Here is a 21,133-nt window from a genome sequence, read left to right on the forward strand (position 1 = left end):
TGTAAGCTTGCTATGATACGGACCATTGATTAGTAGACTTGCAATTTCACGATTGAGGTGCTTTGTGACGTTCCCTAGGTAGTGTTTAGCGTAGTTGACGCTAGTTAGACCTCTAGGTGAACCACCTTAGTATGCTCTTTTGGATACATGATGATTTTCCTTCATATCGCTTGACTTAGTCGGTTTGACCTCCCAAATTACCGTTTCCATTATGATTGCATGTGGATCCATTGCCCTAGTGTCTTAGATTGATTTAATACAAGTTTGCATACCTAGTTAGCCTTAGTTCTACCTCAAACCCCTTCTTGATTCCGAAATAGCTTGATCTAGACTTCGTGCACTTGATATCCATTCCCTTGGGTTCGACCTTGACTTGCCACTACGCTAAATAGGGGTTAGTTAAGCTACAAATTTTGTTTGATAGGGTGGGGTGGTAGACCAACGACCTACCGTTCTCCGTCCCATCAAAATGGCGCCGTTGCCGGGGAGTGGTGCTTGAGTGTATGTTGTTTTTCAGTCTATTTCATTTTGATAAAATACAAAAAGATTTTATTTCTCTAGGCTACACTTGTTGTCGTGCTACTAACATTTTTGTGTGAGTTTTGCATGCATAGAACCCGTGATCGTCCCCTTGTTCCCCTTGATCCGGAAATTGAGAGGACTCTTTCAAGAAGAAGAGTGGATAATAGATCCTTGGCTTATAGCTCTTCAAGTGAAGAAGAAATTCAAGAAGAACAAGGAATGGGTGAAAATCCTAGAATAGCCTTGAAGGAGCTCGGAGTGCCCGGGGCATATAGGTTTGAGAGTGGAATAGCTCCACCTACTACCCCGGCAAATGACTTCGAAATCCGGCCGGCAATGATCACCTTGATTGAGAGAAGGCAATATAGTGGGGCTAAGAATGAGAGCCCATTGAACCATTTGAAAGAATTTGAAAAATATTGCAACACTATCAAAGTCAATGGGGTCTCTCAAGAATTCATCCGTCTCAAGTTGTTCCCTTTCTCTCTATTAGGAAGATCTTTGGAGTGGCTAGACAAGGAAGTGAAGCCCAACTCCTTGAGAACTTGGGATGATGTTACAAAGGCTTTCTTGTCCCGTTTCTATCCCCAAAAGAAGACGGCGGAGGCAAGAGCCTTGATTCAAGGGTTCAAGCAAAGGCCGAGTGAAAGCCTTTATGAAGCATGGGAGAGATTCAAAGAGTATCAAAGGGAGTGCCCTCACCATGGAATCCCCACATACCAAGTGATCCAAATCTTCTATGGCGGTTTAAGTCCCCAAGGCAAGTCATGCCTTGATGGAGGGGCCGGGGGCCCTATCATGAACAAAACCGAAGAAGAAGTTGTGGACATCATTGAGGACGTGGTGACATATTATAGGGATTGGCAAGATGGGGAGAGAGACTCTTCAAGCAAGCAATCTTCATTGTATTCGGTGGACCATCTCAATGCAATCAATAACCTTTCCTCCCAAATGACAAACTTAGGAAAGGAAGTCACCGCAATCAAAGCTAAGTTGGAGAGCACTTCTACCTCTTCTCAAGCTTCTAATCTTCCCTCCCAATTTAAGGGGAGAGGTACTCCTTCTAACTCTCAACCCCCTCCCTCTTCACATAATATGCCTTTGGGTTGCTTGTTTTGTGATGCATGTGGATCGTATGATCATGACTCTAGTGTTTGTCCTAATGAATGTGTTGATGAATTTGACAACAATGAGTGTGAACATGTTAATTTTGTGTCAAACAACAATGTTCAAAGGTTTGATAATCAAAAAGGCCAATGGAATAGGAATTACCAAAACCAAGACAATTTTGACAACTATAATCATAATGGTGGTTATAGGAACCAAGGGAATCAAGGTTCTCGTGGTAACCATAACCAAGGTTATAGTAGCCAAAATCAAAGCCAAAACTATGGTAATCAAAATTATAATTATGGTAATCAAAACCAAGGTTATGTAAATCATAACCAAGGTAATGGAAACCATAATCATGGTGGTGGTAACCATACTCAAGGTTATGGTTCAAATCAAAATAGGAGTAATTGGAACAACCAAGGAAGGGGAAATTTTCAAAACAATGCTTAAAGAGGTCCCCCACCCGGTTTTGTTCCAAAGACTCAAAATGAAAATTCCTATTCACAACCTTCTTCTCCTAAGACAACCTTGGAAGAGTTGATTAATAATCAAACCAAGATCATTAACACCTATATGGCGGTTAGTGATAAGAAATTCAATGAGATGATGACCCACAATAAGATGCTTGAGACTCAAATTACTCAATTAGGAAGCACTATTAAGGATTTTGCTAGTCCTTCATCTTTGCCTTCCCAAGGTGTTGAACCAAAGAAACCCGTGTACTCTATTGCCACAAGTGGTGGAAATGATTTTGATGAGGGAGTTTCTTGTTCAAAAGAGGGAAGAGATGAGAGTGGTGCTAAGGAGAATGAAGTGGAAAGGGTTGAGTCTAAGGAAATCTATTGTGAGGTTGGAAAAAGAGAAGAGTATGTTGGTGAAAAGATGAGTGAGATAGAGAGATTTCCCGATCTACCATATCCCCAAAAATGTTTGAGATTCAAAATGGATGAGCAATTTGGGAAGTTCCTTGAAGCTTTTAAGGATGTTCATGATTCTACATCCTCTACCGAACCAATTCCCGACATGCCTAAGTACTCCAAGTTTGTTAAGGAGATCTTAAAAGAGAGAGAGGATTTTGATGAGGGTAGTTCGGTGGAAGGAGGGAAGTGCTTAGGTGCTCTTATCCATGGTGAACTCCCAAGGAAGATGGAGGACCCGGGGAATTTTTCAATCCCTTGTGAAATTAAGGAAATGGTTTTTGAAAATGCTTTGTGTGACCTTGGTGCTAGTGTTAGCATTATGCCTTTCTCGGTTTTCAAGCGGCTTGATCTTGGTGAGCTTCAACCATCCAAGATAACACTTCAATTGGCCGACCGTTCTATTAAGTTTCCTAAGGGAAGAATTGATGATGTCCCCTTAAGGATTGGAGAGTTTGTTTTTCCGGTGGATTTTGTTGTTCTAGAGATTGAGGAGGATGAACATATTCCAATCATCTTAGGGAGACCTTTCTTAGCTACCTCGGGAGCTTTAATAGATGTCAAAGGAGGTCAAATTACTTTGAGGTGTGGGAAATTAGAAGAGAGTTTTAAGTTAAAACCAATGCATGAGTCTTTATCTTGTGTCCAAGATATTGCATGTGCTAGTATTTCTCGTTCCATTGATGGTATGTGCATGATTGATTCTTCTACTAACAATGTTTTTGAGATTGTTGATGATGTTTGTGCAAGTATTGATGATGTTAGTGAAGAAGAATTTGTGATTCAAAAGCCAAAGGATGAGAAAGACATTGGTTTTCCAAATTGGTTCAAGCTTAATTCTCATGAGGAAGAGAAAGCTTCCATGATTAAGGATGTTGAAGTCAAGCCGAAGAAAAAGGCCCGTGACTCAAAGAAGGCAAGAAAAAGGAAGAAGTTGAGAAGTGAAAAAGAAGAATTTGAAAAGAACTTTGTGAGAGTTTCATCAAGCAACAATGAGAAGTTGCCAAAGGTTGAAGAAGAATTTGCTCTATCAACCACCTTGAAGAAGGTGGTGTTCTTTGATCCTCCATGATTAGGAGGAAGGGTCGAGCTTAGGACCTTAAGCAAGCGCTTCCCGGGAGGCAACCCGGAGTTTCTAACCTTTCTCTTTGATTTTTGAATTTTCTCATTTTTGTTTCTTTTATTACTTTGTCTTTTATTTTACTTTTCCCTTTATTTGGATCTTTAGGGTGTCCGTTTGCGGGATTGGAATTCAACAAATATGCATGATGGATGGAAGGTGTTCGTGGCACAATTCATATTTTGTTCGATTCTAGTCGAAATTTGAGGTAAAAGGGTAAGAATTTTTAGAGAGGTGAGATAGGAAATTCATATTTTGAATAATGGAGGAAATTGATACTTAGTGAATTTTTGTGGTGTGTACATGAATTTTCAACTTTGAGGACTTTGAAAATGATTTTAGCTACTGCCTATGTTGTTCCTCATCACCATCATAATTCATGTGCGCACCCAAATAGGCAGTAAGTATCAAAATTTTTGAGAAAAAAAGGAGGAAGGAGCACGCACAGGGATGTGCGGCCGCACACGAGGCATGTGCGGGCGCACAGCCTGCGTGTGCGGGCGCACATCAGCACTGTGCGGCCGCACAGATGCTGAACGTGCTATTATCTTCTTCTTCCTCCTTCTTTCCCTTCATTTCCTTCATTCCTCATCTCAAACCTCACGAACACCTCCTTCAAACCCTCCTCCTTGTGCGCATCTCCAACCCTCTCATTCATCATCTACAATCACTCAAATCCTCACCAAAATCACTCCATTCTCACTCAAAATCACTCACAAATCTTTCTACACTACAAATTCCTCACAATTTGACCCAAATTTCACTCACTCTCTCTCCTACTCTTGGTGACCGAAAATTGGGGGTTTTGTGTGGAGTTCAAATTGCTTGCTCAAAATTGGTTTATCTTGCTTCTTTTATGGCATAATCACTAACCCTTGCTTTAATTTTGCCAATTATATCATAAATTTGCATGAATTACAAATTTGTATGAGCATGAATAGTGTAGTATTGATTTTGTGATTTTTGATGCTTGTACTTGATTTTGGTTGTGATTTGGTGATATTTGATGATTGATTTTGCATGACATTGTGTTGTTTGTTGATTTTGTAGCAATTTTCATCAATTTTGGTTGAATTCTTGTGAGTTGAAATTTTGGAAAGTTGGTAGTAAGTGGTGATTTCGGTATTGGCTTTGTGTTTGCTCTTGGATTGATTAAAAAGGAATTTTTCTTGGTTCATTGATATTGTTGATTGGTTTGGAATTGGTTTGATTGAAGGGAATTGTGAAATTGGAGTTTGGTGATTTTGGTAGTAAGTGGTGAATTTGGGTGTGGTGCTCTTGGTTCTTTGGTTTGCTACTTGATTGTTTGTTGGTGATCTTCTATACTTCTCACAATGTCTAAATACCTCAAGAAACTCACCAAAAAGCGAAAAACCGATGTTAGCATCGAGGAACCTCCCCGCCCAAGTACCTCCACTAGGCCTAGTACATCTTCTAGGCCTAGTACTTCCAACCCATCTTCCACTCAAACACGACCTCCTACCTCTCTTCCAAAGAAGAAAAATTTCACAGATAAACAAAAAGCCTTTTATCAAAATCTGAAAGATGAAAGAACCCTCAAACAAACCCGCCATTACTTTCAATCCGATATGCTGAAGTTGGGGATTGATAATGATGTGCGGTCATTACTTTTGAATTTGAGATTGGGGACTTTCATCACCGACGCCTACCGCACCTACAAGGAGCCTACCTTGGAATTCTTGGCTACCTTGGAGCTTGTACCCATTGGAGGGGTATATAGGGTGCGGTTCCAATTGTTCAACAACATATTTGACCAATCTTTAGAAGAGTTCAACGCCGCTTTGGATTTTGATCCCCATGGGGATATTATTAACGTTGAACACTTCATCTTCCCGGATTATGATCAAGATTCTTGGTGGGAAGACATCTCCGGTGGTAGTGAGTTCATCGCCAACAAGGCCAAGATCTCGGACGTATACCAACCTTGTCTTAGGGTTGTACACCGTCTATTGGGCTATGTCTTGTTCCCCAAGCAAGAGATGGGGAAATTGAGTAAATTGGAGCTCAAAGTCCTTTGGCTATCTACTCGCCCGGAGTTTGTGGGCCGGTTGAACTTGGGCTACATCTTTGCCCAATATTGCTTGGACCTTCGCAAAAGGAGGACGGGAGAGATCCCATGTGGGGGTATGGTAACTAGGCTTTTGACTCACCTTCGCCTCGATGATTATCTCTCATTTTGTAAGGAGATCGGGGATGCAGATTCCATCTACCTCGATATGCAACAATTGGGTCAAATCCAATTTATCTCCAAGGGTTTTAGTGAAGGGAGATATGAGTGGCTAAGGGGCAACGAGCATTGGTGCTTCTTGCCTAACCCTAGCTTGACTTCTTTGGCTAGGATTGCCAACAATGTATGGCATGTTCCCAGGTCCTTCCGGCATCCCAACTTTGATTCCGAGGAGGATGAAGAAGAAGAAGATGAGGAAGAACAACAAAATCAACAACAACAACAACATCCACAACAACAGCATTTTTCCCCACAACAACAAGCTCCTCATGAGCAAGAACAAGAGCAAGGGCAACATACTTTTGCCAATGAAGATTTGAAGGCTCTTAGTGAGAAAATGAGTGGATTAAAAGTCCACGTAGACGACATGTATGATCAAGACTTTGGGGCCCTCTATGACCAAATAAGAGGTATTCAAGAGATGCAACAAGGTATATTTATACAACAACAACAACTTTATGATGCGGAAGTTAACCGTGGGAACATTACTCCCCCGGTTAACTATCCGTATTTCCCGCCTCAACAAGGTCCTCTACCTTCGTTTGGGCATCCTTATTGGTCGGGGCCTTCTAACCCCGACACCGAGCGTCACTATTACCCGGACGCGCATGGTAACTATGATTACAAGGCTCCGGGTGGTAGTGACTATAGGGGGGATCCTAACTACCCCCATGTCCATCCCAACCACCCTTTTGAGCTCACTTTGCCCGATACCTACACCCCTCTTGCTCCTTGGCAACACGATCTTTTCAAGGGGCATTATGGGTGGCCCGAGGGGTACACCGGAGGATGGGAGCCTTACCCTCATCCCTTCGATGACCCCGAGCGCAACAGAGACCCCGATGGGGCCGGGCCAAGTGGGAGTGGTGGTGGTGATGGTAGTAGTTATTAGTTCCCTTTTAGCTTCTCATGCTTTTTACCTCCATCCCTCATATTTTTGATACTTGCTTTGTTTTGATCGGGATGTTGAGATGTATTTTCTATCTAGCTTGGGGGAACTAGTAACTTGCTCGGTGACCTTGTTGTTGTTGTGTACATATCTTAGTTGCTTGCATGTTTATTTTCATTCCTCTTTTTGGTTTCCTCATTTTCTTGATCTCTAGGCTACTTTCCTTGTAGCTAGCTTGTTTGCCCTATTTGCTTGGATGTTTGTTGTTTGTGGAGTTGTTTTGCTTGCCATGTTGTTGTTGATGATCCCTTATATCCAAACCCCTCAATCCAAATCCCTTCAATCCAACTCTTGTAATTTACAGTAGTTCTTTAGTTAGTCTAGATTTTATTTCCTTGATTCTTTATTTTCTTTGGTAGTTTAGCTTTTCTTTCCTTTAGTTGTATATACTTCTTGCTTTGTTTATTTTCTTTTATTTGTTGTTTTCTTTTATTTATTTTGAAGTTACTAACCATTTTTTTTTTTGTTCATAGTTTCTTTTATTTCTTTTTCTCACTTGGTTCCTTGAAGAGCTTATGGATATGGAATGCTACGAGGTGGTTTCTTATTGCTTCGTTTATTTTTGCTATGCTTGGAATCCCGGTGAGACCTTTTTTTTTTTTCTCTTTATTTTCCTTGGTTGCATAGAATAGGATTAGTTTAGGAGAAGTTGAATGGTTCGAGGATGGATGCTTGTTAACACGTAATGTGTTTGGGATCGGTGACTTTATTGTCTATCGATCACTTGTTTGTCGATTGGGATTTTTATGTGTTTAACATGCTTTCTAGTCCTTTGCATGCTTTTCTCCTATGTTTTCCTTTCCTATGTCTCCATTTCTTTTCTTTTACTCTCTTTTATTTTACCTTTTTTTTTATCTTACTTTCTTTTATTTTTCTTCTTATTTTTGATGTGATTTTGAGGCATTGTTTTTCATTTCTTTTCTTTTGAGATGAACCTTGTACATTGGACTTGTCTTTTGCATGACTTTCTTCCTAGGTTGTAAAGGTATGCACGGTTTGAGATTATGTTCGGTTGACTCTAGGATAGTGTATGCTAGGGTAGTTGGTTTGAACTAGGAGGATCATGAAGCCGGATTCTACTTGTTTGTGGTATGTTGGAAGTTGCTTCTTATAGTTGATTTGACACCATTGGTGAGTTTTTGCCACAACCTTGTGAGGTTACTTGTTTTTCTAGCCTTCAACATTCCTTGTATAAGCGGCGTGGATCCTTGACTATGCAAACCTAATCTAATAAAGCTTGATGTATGATTCTCAAACACGAGACCGAACTATCTAGGAAGGACAAAGGCACATTTTTCGGGGTGGTATCTTTCATTTTTACTATATTTTGTTATTATCTTTTGTTTTGGGTTTACATTTGCCTTCTTGCAACCATTTGAGCCTTATCCTTTCTTTTCAAGCCACATCTTTAGTTATTTGACCTTTTGTTTCATTTTCTACCTTTCTTGATTTTTGTGAAGCAATATGATCATTTGCGATGAAGATTGTGGTGGTTAAGTTGGAATTTTGGTTTTTATGAAAGCAAGATTGTGTTATGATTTCTTTGTGAATAATGGCAAATGAGTATGAGTAAAAGCCGTCCTTTATAATAAAAGGCATGGACAAATAAGTGCAAAAGTTATAAAAGCCGTCCGAATTTAGCAAAAGGCAAGGACTTTGCAATTACAATATAAAAACACAAAAAAAAAATTGAACAGTAAGAATTCAAAAATATTTTGATGTATTCTTTTCTCTTTCTAAGCATTGAGGACAATGCTCCATTTTAGCTTGGGGGAGAAGCGTGTACGCTTTTTGTATATATTTTTGTGAGTATAGCTTCAAGTAAGCTTGGGGGTGTTGTTTTTGTTTGGTAATTTCTTGATTGTGGTGTTAAGGATTGATCACCCTTTTGCTTCACTTTTAGGAAAATCACCAAATTTTAAAATTTTTGCCTACCTTCACCCTTTATGCCTTACGTTACAACCTTGGGGAAAGACCTTTCGACCTAGATAGTTTAGTCACTATTCGGGGGAGGGCATCATGGGTCATTGCCTAAGGAAAGGGGATGCATAGTCAAGATTGTCGAGTAGCCTTAAAATATTTCTTTTCCGGTTCCTTCGAGGAATCATTGGGACACTCACCAAGGTGAGATTTGAGACTAGTGGGAAGAACGCGGTAAGATTGTTTGGGATGAAAGTGAATTGTGATAACTAGTTCCTATGCCTAGCATACCCTATGTTTCAATCAACCTTGGATATCTTGAAACATGCATACCTTAACTACTTGAGAAAGATTGTCATTCACATGCTTTATAGTCTTTATGTTGATTCATTTCGCAAAGATTCGTTTCTATTTCATTTTCTTTCTTTTAATACTATGGTTTGCCTCATTGATGTTTGGTGGAGAGTTATGGGTCAAACTCTTAGGATACCCTTACGAGACCTCACTCGTCCTCATAGGTGACTTTGGGGTTTAAAGGGCTTGTTGTAGCTAAAAACAACCGTGATTCCTACGACAATGAGTTTTAGTGTATATTCTTATCTTGAGTCTTTCTTTTTCGTTTTTAATAAAATTTTCATCCTCTTTTTTTCTTGCTTTGTTTTGCTCGAGGACGAGCAAAAGTTTAGCTTGGGGGAATTTGATGTGTGACATTTTTGGCACTCATTTGGTTCCTTTTTGGATGATTTTTATTTCATTTTATCTCTCTTTTCTTTAGTTTTCCTTAGTTTTATTCTTGTTTTCTTCATTTTATGCTTTTTGTAGTTAGTTTCTCTTTTTCATGTCTTTTTCTAGTTTACTTGTTATTTTTCTCTTTTACTTGTTTTTTTTTTATCTTTTGCTTGTAGGTGGTAATTGATTGTCCAAGAATTCCTGGGCTTCCTTTCTATAGTTTTTCATTGATTTTCATACCTAAGCTTGTGCAAGAAGTTTCAAGTTAATGAGAGGTTCAAGGAGCATGCTTCAAAGTCTTGTTTATGCCTTCCTCATGGCTCATTTCCTTCAAGAAATTCAAGGAAGTTGCTGCCTACCTTGTCCTCCATCATCATCATCTAGGATGCGTGCACCTCGTGAGCAAGGGCAAGGAAGAAAGGAGGAAGCTGCAGCTATGTGCGGGCGCACTCAAGGAGTGTGCGGCCGCACATCTGTCGTGTGCGGCCGCACATCAGGTTTGTGCGGGCGCACATTCCTGGGTACACTCCTTCGAGCGCCCGCACTTACGAGGGTCTATTTTTGGGCGTCATTGCCGACCTCTCCTTTGTATATATAGTTATTTCTACCTATTTTTGGAAGAAGAAGTTTTAGTTAAGATGGAATTTAATAGTTAGTTTTTGGGGAGAATTTTAGAGAGAGAAACTCAAGAACTAGAGAGAGAAGCTCATGATTTTTGGTGATTGCTCAAGGATTCCTCATTGTATTTGATCTTTGGATTAAAGTTTTGTAAGGATCTTCTTCTTGATTTCAATACAAGTTTGATTTTAGTTGATTTCATTAGTTTTTCATATTGTTGATGATTGATTTGGATTTTGATTGAATTTTGATTGATTTTGATTGATTGTTGGTTTAATCTTTGAATTCAAGTATGTTGATGATGGAATTGATGATTGTTGTAGTTTTGATCTCCATTTCTATGGCTAGTGAGTAGTTTCCTAGCTAGGGAGATGGTGAAGCATGTATGAGTGATGGAATAGTAATTTGGGGATAATTGATGGAGTTGATGATATGATTAAACTTGGTTGATTTTTCATGTGCATGTGTGTGATTAATTGAGGTTTGGCCATCTTTGATTAATACACTAGATTGCATTGTAAGCTTGCTATGATACGGACCATTGATTAGTAGACTTGCAATTTCACGATTGAGGTGCTTTGTGACGTTCCCTAGGTAGTGTTTAGCGTAGTTGACGCTAGTTAGACCTCTAGGTGAACCACCTTAGTATGCTCTTTTGGATACATGATGATTTTCCTTCATATCGCTTGACTTAGTCGGTTTGACCTCCCAAATTACCGTTTCCATTATGATTGCATGTGGATCCATTGCCCTAGTGTCTTAGATTGATTTAATACAAGTTTGCATACCTAGTTAGCCTTAGTTCTACCTCAAACCCCTTCTTGATTCAGAAATAGCTTGATCTAGACTTCGTGCACTTGATATCCATTCCCTTGGGTTCGACCTTGACTTGCCACTACGCTAAATAGGGGTTAGTTAAGCTACAAATTTTGTTTGATAGGGTGGGGTGGTAGACCAACGACCTACCGTTCTCCGTCCCATCATGCCGCGCCACGGTGGACTTTACCACGTCACGACATTCTTTGCCATGTCACGGCACACATGCCGTGACACGAGAATTTTTCGTGTTTTCTTCGCGTACACAACTGCACGTGCTTTATCATTTTAGGACAAAATAGTGCACCGCGACACGACAATCTGTACCGTGTCGCGACAGACACTGACCGTGTCACGGTGCCCTAAATTAGGGTTTTTATCTTTTCTAGGGTTCTGTGTGATCCCCCACTCATTTCCTCTATAAATACCCCCCTCCTGCAGTTTAGGGCACCAAAAATCGTTCTCTCTCCCTCTACAATAACAATCATTCTCTTCTCCCTCTTTAGCCTAAACACTAGCCTCCTTATTCTTCCATATAACATCCCTTAAGCACTCCAAGGAGTCCGTACTTTACCCGAGGTTCCATCCTTAAACCAAGGCGTGAAGGCTAAAAATAATTGAGGGTTTGGACTCAATCAACTCTACATTTATTTAATTTAATTTCCATTTGATTAATATTTTTATAGAAGTTACTAACAATTTAATCATGATGTAGCAATTTTAAGGAACGCGCGTAATGGGAGTAATTGATTAATTTAATTACTTATCTTTATTTTTATATTGGTAGTATCATGATTAGGTTAATTTATATTTGATTTGACTAACGTTATTATGGCTGAATTGCTTCCAATATTAATGTTTATTGTGTCATATTATTGATCACTATATTGCATGTTAAAGGGATTGTGTAATTGAAAATCAAGACTAATTAGATAATTTGGACGACCGTTTTAGTTTCCTTTTTAATATTATTATTTAATCAAGTGATCACAATATTTTAGAATTATATGTTGCATTAAAGTCAACCAATTTAGCCTAATTATAGTTTGTAGCAAATTGAATCTTTGTTTGCATACATTTGAGATCGTAGGAATCACTTTTCACTATAAAAATCGAGTAGAGGCCAATACGGGCGAATGTGACTTCATTACTCACTTCGTACCATCATCCCCGATCCTCCTTTCGTGGTTCCGAACCATATGGAGTTAGTAATCTCATGGATTACGAATGGGGTGTAACCTTCATGGGTCAATCGTTTTTGCCTATCGTTGTCCCTTTATCGTGGTTGCCTTAAATGATCTGGAACGGTTTACAAGTTCCTTAAAAACTTGTTTGCGGCTCCCTACTTTGCTTTTTCCCTAATCATATTATGTCAATTCCTACTTCCTATGATTGCCAAGCATATTCACAACATGGTTTAACGTAGGCGCACTTCAAACGACGCCTACAATTATACTTTTATATTATTTAGAAAAGATAAAGAATTTAATTTGAAACAAAACAAGTGTTTTAAAAGATAAAGCTGATTTTAATTAAGATAATTACGGAGTCTAATTACCTAATTATATTGGGAAAAGGACTCCGTATAGGATTTTTATCCTAATCGGGCCATCGCGCTGCAGAGAGCCTATTGCATTGCGATAGGCTTATCGCATCGCGATAGGGTCTGTCACATCGTCATAGCCTTATCGCGTATCGATAGCTCTATCGCGTCGTGATAGGGGCTGTTTTAGTTCGAGTAAAATTCTGACTCTTTTCTAATCGTTCCGAATGTTTTCTCTATAAATAGGGGCGTTATTTCCCCGTTTTCAATCATCAACAATCATCCAATTCTATTATTTTCTCTCTCTCAAAGCTAGAAGCTGATTCTTTCTGCCTCTTTCTAAGCCTTCCCTTTTCAAAATACAATACCGCATTCACGAGTCTTAGATGCCCCTAACCAAGCTCGAAGTTGCCTTTGCCTTAAACGTGAAAGGTTGATAATTTCTGATGGTTTGGTCCCAAATCCCTATCTCAATTATTTAAATTAATTATTTGATTTAATGTTTTCCTTGAAGTTACTAACGTGTGTATTGTTTTGATTGAAAGAGATACGAGGCAATAAAGTAAGTTTCTTTATTGTCATATCTTTAAAAGCATACTTATATTATTTTGATTACTAGTATCATGTTAGGATGTCTTTATGATTCTTAGTATCATGTTAGGATGTTATTTATTGCTTTCTAGTATCATGTTTAGGTGGCTTCCTATTTCTTCTATCATATTAATATCATGTTAAGGCTAAAGCTTTGATCTTTATTGTTTAATGACATGCTAGGATTGTTATTAATCTTGTTAGTATCATGCCTAGAATCTTGCTAATATTATTGTGCTTTGATGAGGATATTAATGTGATGATGATTGTTGTGTCTAAAATTATTATTATTGTTGCTTGATATTATATTATTATTGTTATTGCTTGATCACGCCCTCTCTTACAGGATTAAAGGGAATTTGTACTTAAAATCACGCTTAATAAGATAATTGATAATTTTATTTAGGCTAATGTGATTTTAATTCAAGTGATCGCCAATAATAGATTTGTTTGTGCATTAATATTCAACCAACATAGATTAAATAGGTTTAGGATTAATATATAGTTTGTATGTTAGTAAGAAAGTCCACATGAATATGAGAAGAACAAAGTAGAGGTCTATTTAGGGCAAGTTCAATCTCTTTTAGGTTGGATTTGTACCTTCATCCCCGAATATCCAGTCATGGTTCAGGACCACTATGGAGTCAGCGATCTCATGGATCGTGGTGTAACCTTCACCCTGTGAATGGTTTACAAGTTCCTAAAACTTGTTGGCGACTCTTTGCTCTATCTTCCTTCCCTTTAGACGCCACCATGCTTAAGTGTATGATCACAGTGGGGCTCAAGTGTGGGATGCTTGAAATATTCCCTACAGTAACGGTTAACCAGTTTTTGGCTTCGGTTGACCGTCGTCAGCCAGCGATTTCTCCGGTCAATATTTCAAATTTAAATCATCAAAAAAATGTCGTACTTGCTGAAATGCCGACGATGGGGTTCTCGGTTCGTTTTCCGACGGGCAACCTAGATCACCATCCATTTCTCCTCGACTTTCGTCACCGTTGTGGCTGTCCGGTGTAGAAGGTGGTGGTTGACACAGTGGTTGTGGGTTGTGGTGGTTGACGTGTTGGCGTGAGTCGTACCAGTGTCCATGATAGGTGGTTGACTTGGTTGTGGTTGATGGACTAATATTAGAGAAAGAAAATGGAAAAAGTTTAGTATGGGCAAAAAATCCTCTTTGCTTGAAATGATGGCGGTTTGATCAATTTTGATGACAGTATATAGCATTTCACTTTTATATTAATGTGTATTATCTAAACTACTCCTTCTGTCCATTTATTTTTGCCCATAGGTCATAGATGTATGTTTACTTTATTAACATGTTGTTTTAAGTTGATGAGAGAGAATAATAGTGGGCCTAAAATATTATTGGTGAGAGGAAAATAAAGGCAATAAAAATGGTATGGAGAAAAATAAAATGAACACCTCAAAGAGGAAGGTGGAGAAAAATAATTAAGGGATAGAGGGAGTATTTTTTAATATTTACTATTCAATCCCTTAAAAAAAACAAATGCTTCTTTGTCCTTTTATGATCTTCACTCTTTATTTTTTTTTTTCCATTATTATTTCGTCCTTCTTATCTCTCTTACTCCATCCATCTCAGAATAATTGACAAATTTGACTATTTTCATCATTTATTTATTAACTTTGACTAAAACTTTTTTTTTTTTTACTACTGTAGTATAAACAAATTTAATTTTATATTTCCTTCACTGTTTTTTGATTTACCTATTTCATTTATCGAACTTGACAATGCATAACATTAAACATCTATATTTTTTATTTTCAATTAGAAAAAATATATAAATTAAACATGTAATACCCCGTATTTTCGATCCACTATTTTATGTGCATATCAACCTATTAAATTTAATTTCTAATTTAAATCTTAATTTCTAAATTGAAATGTTAACTTAATTATTATTTTGATTTAAGGGTCATCCTAAGCTTTTGAAACCCTAATTATAATATTTTGATAAAGCAATTGAAAGTTATTATATCAAAGGTTTTATATTTAAGTTTTAATCATTTCAATAATATTTGACTTGTGTGAATTGATATTAGCTTTAAATGTGGAACGTCAGTTCAGTAAGTGTTACACTTAAATTATCTGTAATATTGATATTATTTAATCTATTGCAATTGATACGGGTCATCATGCATGGGTGATTCCTTGACTTAAGTGCCAATTTGATAGGTGTAAAATGATTTTTATGGCTTTTAAGCAATCATATCAATAGCGATAAATAAAGTTGTATTGGGTGATTCCGTCAACTCGTTTATCAAATTGATATTGTTTATAAACTATTCTTTCATTTTATATTTATAAAACTTATTATAATGTTCTTTTATTATTTAGGTCATTGTACATGTATAATATTATTGGTTTCATATTTCTTTTATGTTGCTTTTCTAAAAAACGAATTATGTATATATTTTTGTATTGTAATTTAATCATTGTTTTCATTATTGTTATTGTAATTATTATTTATATCATTATGGAGATATCAATTTATAATCTGAATTATCATTTTAAAACCCATTTCATATCACATCCCGTTACGTTCCTTTCCTAGTCTAGTTTCAGGCCAACTAGAATTTGTTTATGGGTCGAGTTTTTCCTTAAAACTTTCATGACTAAATAGTTTAAGATCAGATATGCCATGCTTGTTTATTACCTTACTTAATCCCATTCTTAAGCCTAAAGTAATCATTTAGTCAAGCCTAAAAGAAAAGCCTTGAACCTAGGTATTATGAGGATTGTTTGTGCGCTTCATTTAAGCCCATTTTAGGCTGATTTACAAAGCAACTTTGAAGGGTTAGTGGCTGATCATTTTACCTTAAGTAACCTCCTCTAATCAATGGTAATATAGTAACACCTAATTATGGCTGCCCAACTCCTCCTCTTCCCCTTCTCTTTTTACGTACAAAATAAGGCTAGCTTTCATCAGTTTTCTTCACCAAAGAAACGTTACACATACTCTCTTCTCTCTTCACCTTTTTCGTGAGTTTCAAAGGAAAATAAAGGGGGAAATCAAAGCCTAATTTGCTGCTTAATCCTACTCCAATTCGTGCTCAAATTCATCATTTCGAAGTATCAAAATCGAAGAACTTTGAGGGATTTCAAGAAGGCTGCTTGAATGTGTCTTGTGCATGGGCTTATGGGCTGAATTCGTGGCTTTAATCACCTCTTTCTAGTCTATAATTTTTTCATGCTTCAAGAGGTAACTAGCATTATTCTATTACTTTAGAAATCATGGTTGGGTTAGGAAAGATTAGATACGTGTAATCGTGTATAGGGTTTGTTGTTCGGTTTTTCGCTTGCAGTTTCGAATCAATTTCAATGCTAGTTATGCGTGTATTGTAAGTGTGATTCCACATGTTTTGGTAGCCTATTTTTAAGTAGTTATGTTAGGGCTTATTTTTAGGTTGTATATTATGTATGTATTTTGGGTTGAATTTTAACATGTTAATCCCTACATTTTGATGATTTGCTGTTGTGTTTTTTTTTTTCCTCAAGGCTTCCATGAGTATGCTTATGTATGGGCATGTTTCTACTTATTTTCTAGGAAAATTTGTTGAAAACCGTCTTATATAAACCAATTTTTGTTGAAAACCATCTGATAATTTTTTTTTTTTGTCAAAGCACACTTGTTTTAAACTTTTTTTTTGTTGAATCCCACCCTTTTCGGATTTCGACTAATTATTTACACTTCCGGCGTTGACTAACATGTGCACCTCACCTAACCCACTTAACCCCACTTTTTTTTTTTAATTATTTTCCCCCATTTTCCCTCCATTCATTCCCCCTCCCCCCCCCCCCCTCCCCCCGCGTCACTTACATTTCCGTGCAATTGTATAAAAGGCTGTAAAATCCAAATTATAATGAAGAGGAGTGACAAAGAGGGGAATGAATTGAGGGAAAAGAGGGGAAAATAAAAGAAAAGTAAGGTTAAGTGGATCACGTGAGGTGCACATGTTAGTCAACTCCGAAAATTTAAGTAATTAGTCGAAATCCGGGGGAATGGTGGGACTTAACAAATTTTTTTTAAAACAGGTGTACTTTGACAAAAAAGTTTTTTAAAACAAGTTTGCTTTGACAAAAAAAAAATTTATAAGATGGTTTTCAACAAAATTTGGTTTTTATAAAATGGTTTTCAACAAATTTTTCAATTTTCTAATCCTAATTACATAATTATTGGTTGGTATCATATTGGAGTTAGTTAACTATTAATCCAAGTTATTCCATATGCTTTGAAGCCAGATTTCAATGTGATTTGTGCTCATAAATTCGAAAACAAGCTGTTATGAATGTTGTGAGATTGGATCATGTTATTAAATTGTTTTGATTGGTCATCTGGCTTAATTTTGTTTAGAATCATGTTAGGTGTATACCTAAATTAATTTATCATGTTAGGTGTATACCTAAATTAGGATCATGTTAGGTGATTATTTTCCCAAATGGGAGTATCATTGTTGCTGCCAGTCAGGTTGAGGGGAGTGTGATTTAAGTGTGTTTAAGTGAAGTATTACCTAATTTTTATGTCTAATCTTGTGCCTATCCTGACCTATTATGTTTTTAGAGTATGTATGATAACGGGCTAAGGTTAATTGTGAGTTAAGGTTGGTTTGAGGTGAGTTTGTTGTGCAATATGCTACTGAAATTCTTATTAGGGGCTGCTACATTGTCATGATGTTATTACCATGTTATAGTCATGAATTTAACCCTGTCTTGTATGTATATATTGCCTAGTATGTTGATTATTATGTCATAGTTTTATTTTATCATTTTGGCATGATTTGGGTGTTTTTATAAAGTGTTAATGAAGTGGTATAGCTGCTGCCATTTTTAGTTACTCGGTAAGTTGTCGACGTCGTTATGCTTTAAAGTAGAATAATACTGTTTTTAGCACCACTTCGCCAAGGGTTGTGTACGGAGTGTATTGTGATATTTTGTTATAATTAGCTTTGTACCCAAATCCAGACAATAAGAGTGACACCTTATTGTGATATATATGATTTTGTATATTTTGAAGAATTTTGAAGTTAAACTCTTTTGAAGGATTTTTGATGAATTTTGGTTTTAGAAGTATAGACCTGCAGTACTTTAAATTCAATGGTTTTTGTGTTCGAATGATTTTTAAGAACTATGTTTACAAATTTTATATATATTTTGGGAGTTTGGCCATTCTCTGACGTAGACGGCTGCAGAATCGTTTGTAGGTTCGCCCTGACAAACCTTTGGTGGCGGGCTGCGCGATTCACCGACGTTCATATTTTATATGCTTGCCTCACTATCAATTTGTTTTTTTGAAAAGTTAAAATTTGTTGTTATAAAAGTATTACTATTTTGGAAAAGTATTCATATGTCAAGTCAAGAATTTTCTTAACTCTTTAAGGAACCTTTATGAATGTTGATTATTGTTTATATGGGGTACTGTTTCTATTTTGGGTGCTGTTATTTAATTATGTCATCTTGTGGTAATATTTTTACATTGTTCAATATACATGTTTGTCTTGTATTATGATCATGTTTCCATGTTTCTTTTTATACTTTTGAGTTCGTCATGCTATTCTTGATTGAGTTAATTAGTTTCTTGTTGTTAGGTTTTATGCTTGTGTCTAAGCTTTTCTTTACTTAGCTTTGTGTTTCTACAAGTACTGGGAGAACTGCTAGTTACTCCCCACTGATTGTGGAACCTAAATATTATTTGCAGGTGAAGAGTAGCGTCTGTTGAGTCTAGGCAGAGAGCAGAGTGTTTAGTTTGTTCCCTAATAGTTCTATCGACTTTCTTCTATTATCTTTTAAACTTCTCTTGATTTGGGATAGTCGGATTTGAGGTTGTTTTGCCTTGTTGAAAGTTTTCTTTGATCGTTTGACATTTCTTTCTCTTTACTATTTTTGTTTTAGTCATTTATTTATTTCCTTTAGGTTTTAGTAACCTTTAGCGTGACATCACCCATTACAAGAAAAAGGCAATATAGCGACGGCCAAAGTAGTCGCTAATCCGTCGCTAAAACAGATTTGCGACGGATTTGTGACTATTTTGGTTTGTCCCTAAACACCTCGTCGCAAATCCATTTTTACGACTACTTTTTAAGTAGTCACAATTTTTGCAACGGATTAGCAACGCCTTTGCAACTACCATTAAGTGACTAAATTTAAGATTTTAGCAACTGAATCCTTGTTCGTCGCAAAAAATTAGCAACTGATTTGCGACTACTTTGACCAAATTTTTAAAACTACAGTGACCAATATTTTGTGACGAATTAGCAATTACAAAGACTAAATTTTGAGACTATGGAGACAAGTTTTGGCGACGAATTAGCAACTACTAAGAACAACATTTTGCAACTAACAAATCAGTAGCTAATTTTTTTTTTTGCAACTAACTATTACTATTTTGATTCCATAATTTAGCGACGAACAATATATGTCGCAAAAAATATTTTTCATACCATGTAGCATATATTTTATAGAATTAAAATATCTCAAATATCATCATTTTTTGTTTATAAATATCAAATGTCTCAAGTGTTTTAAAACAACATTATAAACCATATCACTAATGGTTTGAAAATTACTTTCCACATTAAGGAAGCTAATCCCATTAAGAACTAAATAGGATGTACAATAATGCCTCTAAAATTAAAGTTCAATCATTCAAAAAATTACTGTTTTGGGTGTTTTTTGTCCCTTGGGAGAGTTACGTCACAAAGTCTGGTCCGACTCCAGCTGCACCTGCAAAAACACGGAGACTCCGGTTGTTGGAGCTCCGCCTCCGACGGTCAAGTTAGTAACTTGAAAAGGAATAAAGAGTGCGGAAATTTAGTTGGGTATCTGCTTGGATTCCAAGCTCAGGTATTCTTTGATGAGAGAGAATATGTGTGTAATAATTGATTGTAAATGTCCCCAAAATGAGGGGATATCTCCCTATTTATAGGGTCATTGGGAAATGTGCCCCTCCCTAGGTCACTCTGACCTAGGACTGGTGGGCTGCGCCGCAAAGTGCGGATTCTTGGGAATTGGGCCCTTGAAAGCCGCAATTCTGATGAAGACCTGAGATTTTCACGTGTCAATTGGTGAGTGGTCTTCGATGACCTGCCAGCCCTTGACACGTGGAGCTCTCTCATTGGTCCATGTGTCTAGGGTATTTTTACCCTAAACATTTGCCCCTCACAAGGGTGACGTGGCAGGCCACTTGGCGCCTGTGACACGTGTTCCCCCATGAGAGGTGAACAGTAAAAACGGCTAGTAATAAATTCGAGGTGTGACGGGGATGCTCCCGTTTCACCCTTCTATAAATAGGGTTTTACCCCCTCCCCCCCCCCCCCCCCCTCCTCCCCTCACTATTTCCATTTCATTGACTTTCTAGAGAGAGAAAGAGAGATTTTTAGAGAGAGATACTCTGATTCCCTCTGCGTCAGTTTTTCAAGATTTCCGTGTGCGTTCTTTGACAACACCCGGTCACCCGTCTGTAGCAGTTTTCAGAGTTTTTCAGAGCTAAAGTAAGGTAACAACTTGTACCCTCTTTCAGCTTTTCTTCCTTTCCGCCTGTATACATTCTTTTTTCCGTCTGTATACGTTCTTTGAAAATAAAAATACTCTCCATCCACACAGTCGACACTGCCTAGGACATTCAGCCGGTCTCCTGGGCAGAAAATGCGCCCTCCCGGTACTCTTCTTTAGAGCCCGGGAGCAAATAATGGACCAGGGTTTCTTCGAAATCACAACTAAGCCCTTGGGGGATGTGATTTAGATTATTGTGCCAAAGAAATGGATCCCCCATCCGGACTTCTTTAAGGACAAAGCCTTTTTGTCCGCCTGCGGGTTAAGCACCATGTTTCCCAAGGGTAGATCCACTTTACATCCGGCAATTTTGCCATCTTTATTTTTGTACTTCAACTTTCATTGTTTTGACTAACTTTCCGTTTACCCCTTGCAGCCGACGCCTTGAGAATGGTGGACCCGGAGAAGACCACGGCGAAATCTGCTGCGCAATTGCGCAAGGAGCAGCTGCTTGCTAAAAAAGCAACCGTTGAGGCCAAA

The 21,133-nt window shown here is 37.5% G+C and overlaps 1 non-coding gene across 1 annotated transcript; it reads right to left on the bottom strand.

Annotated features, from left to right (window-relative positions):
* Positions 1-1,126: 1,126 nt before the first annotated feature.
* Positions 1,127-1,232, bottom strand: LOC145593256 (small nucleolar RNA R71). The gene has a single exon (XR_014102626.1). It is a non-coding gene; the product is annotated as a small nucleolar RNA R71 (small nucleolar RNA).
* Positions 1,233-21,133: the final 19,901 nt, after the last annotated feature.

This window comes from Chenopodium album, chromosome 18 (genome assembly GCF_948465745.1).
Source record: "Chenopodium album chromosome 18, dcCheAlbu1.1, whole genome shotgun sequence".
Taxonomy (NCBI): domain Eukaryota; kingdom Viridiplantae; phylum Streptophyta; class Magnoliopsida; order Caryophyllales; family Amaranthaceae; genus Chenopodium; species Chenopodium album.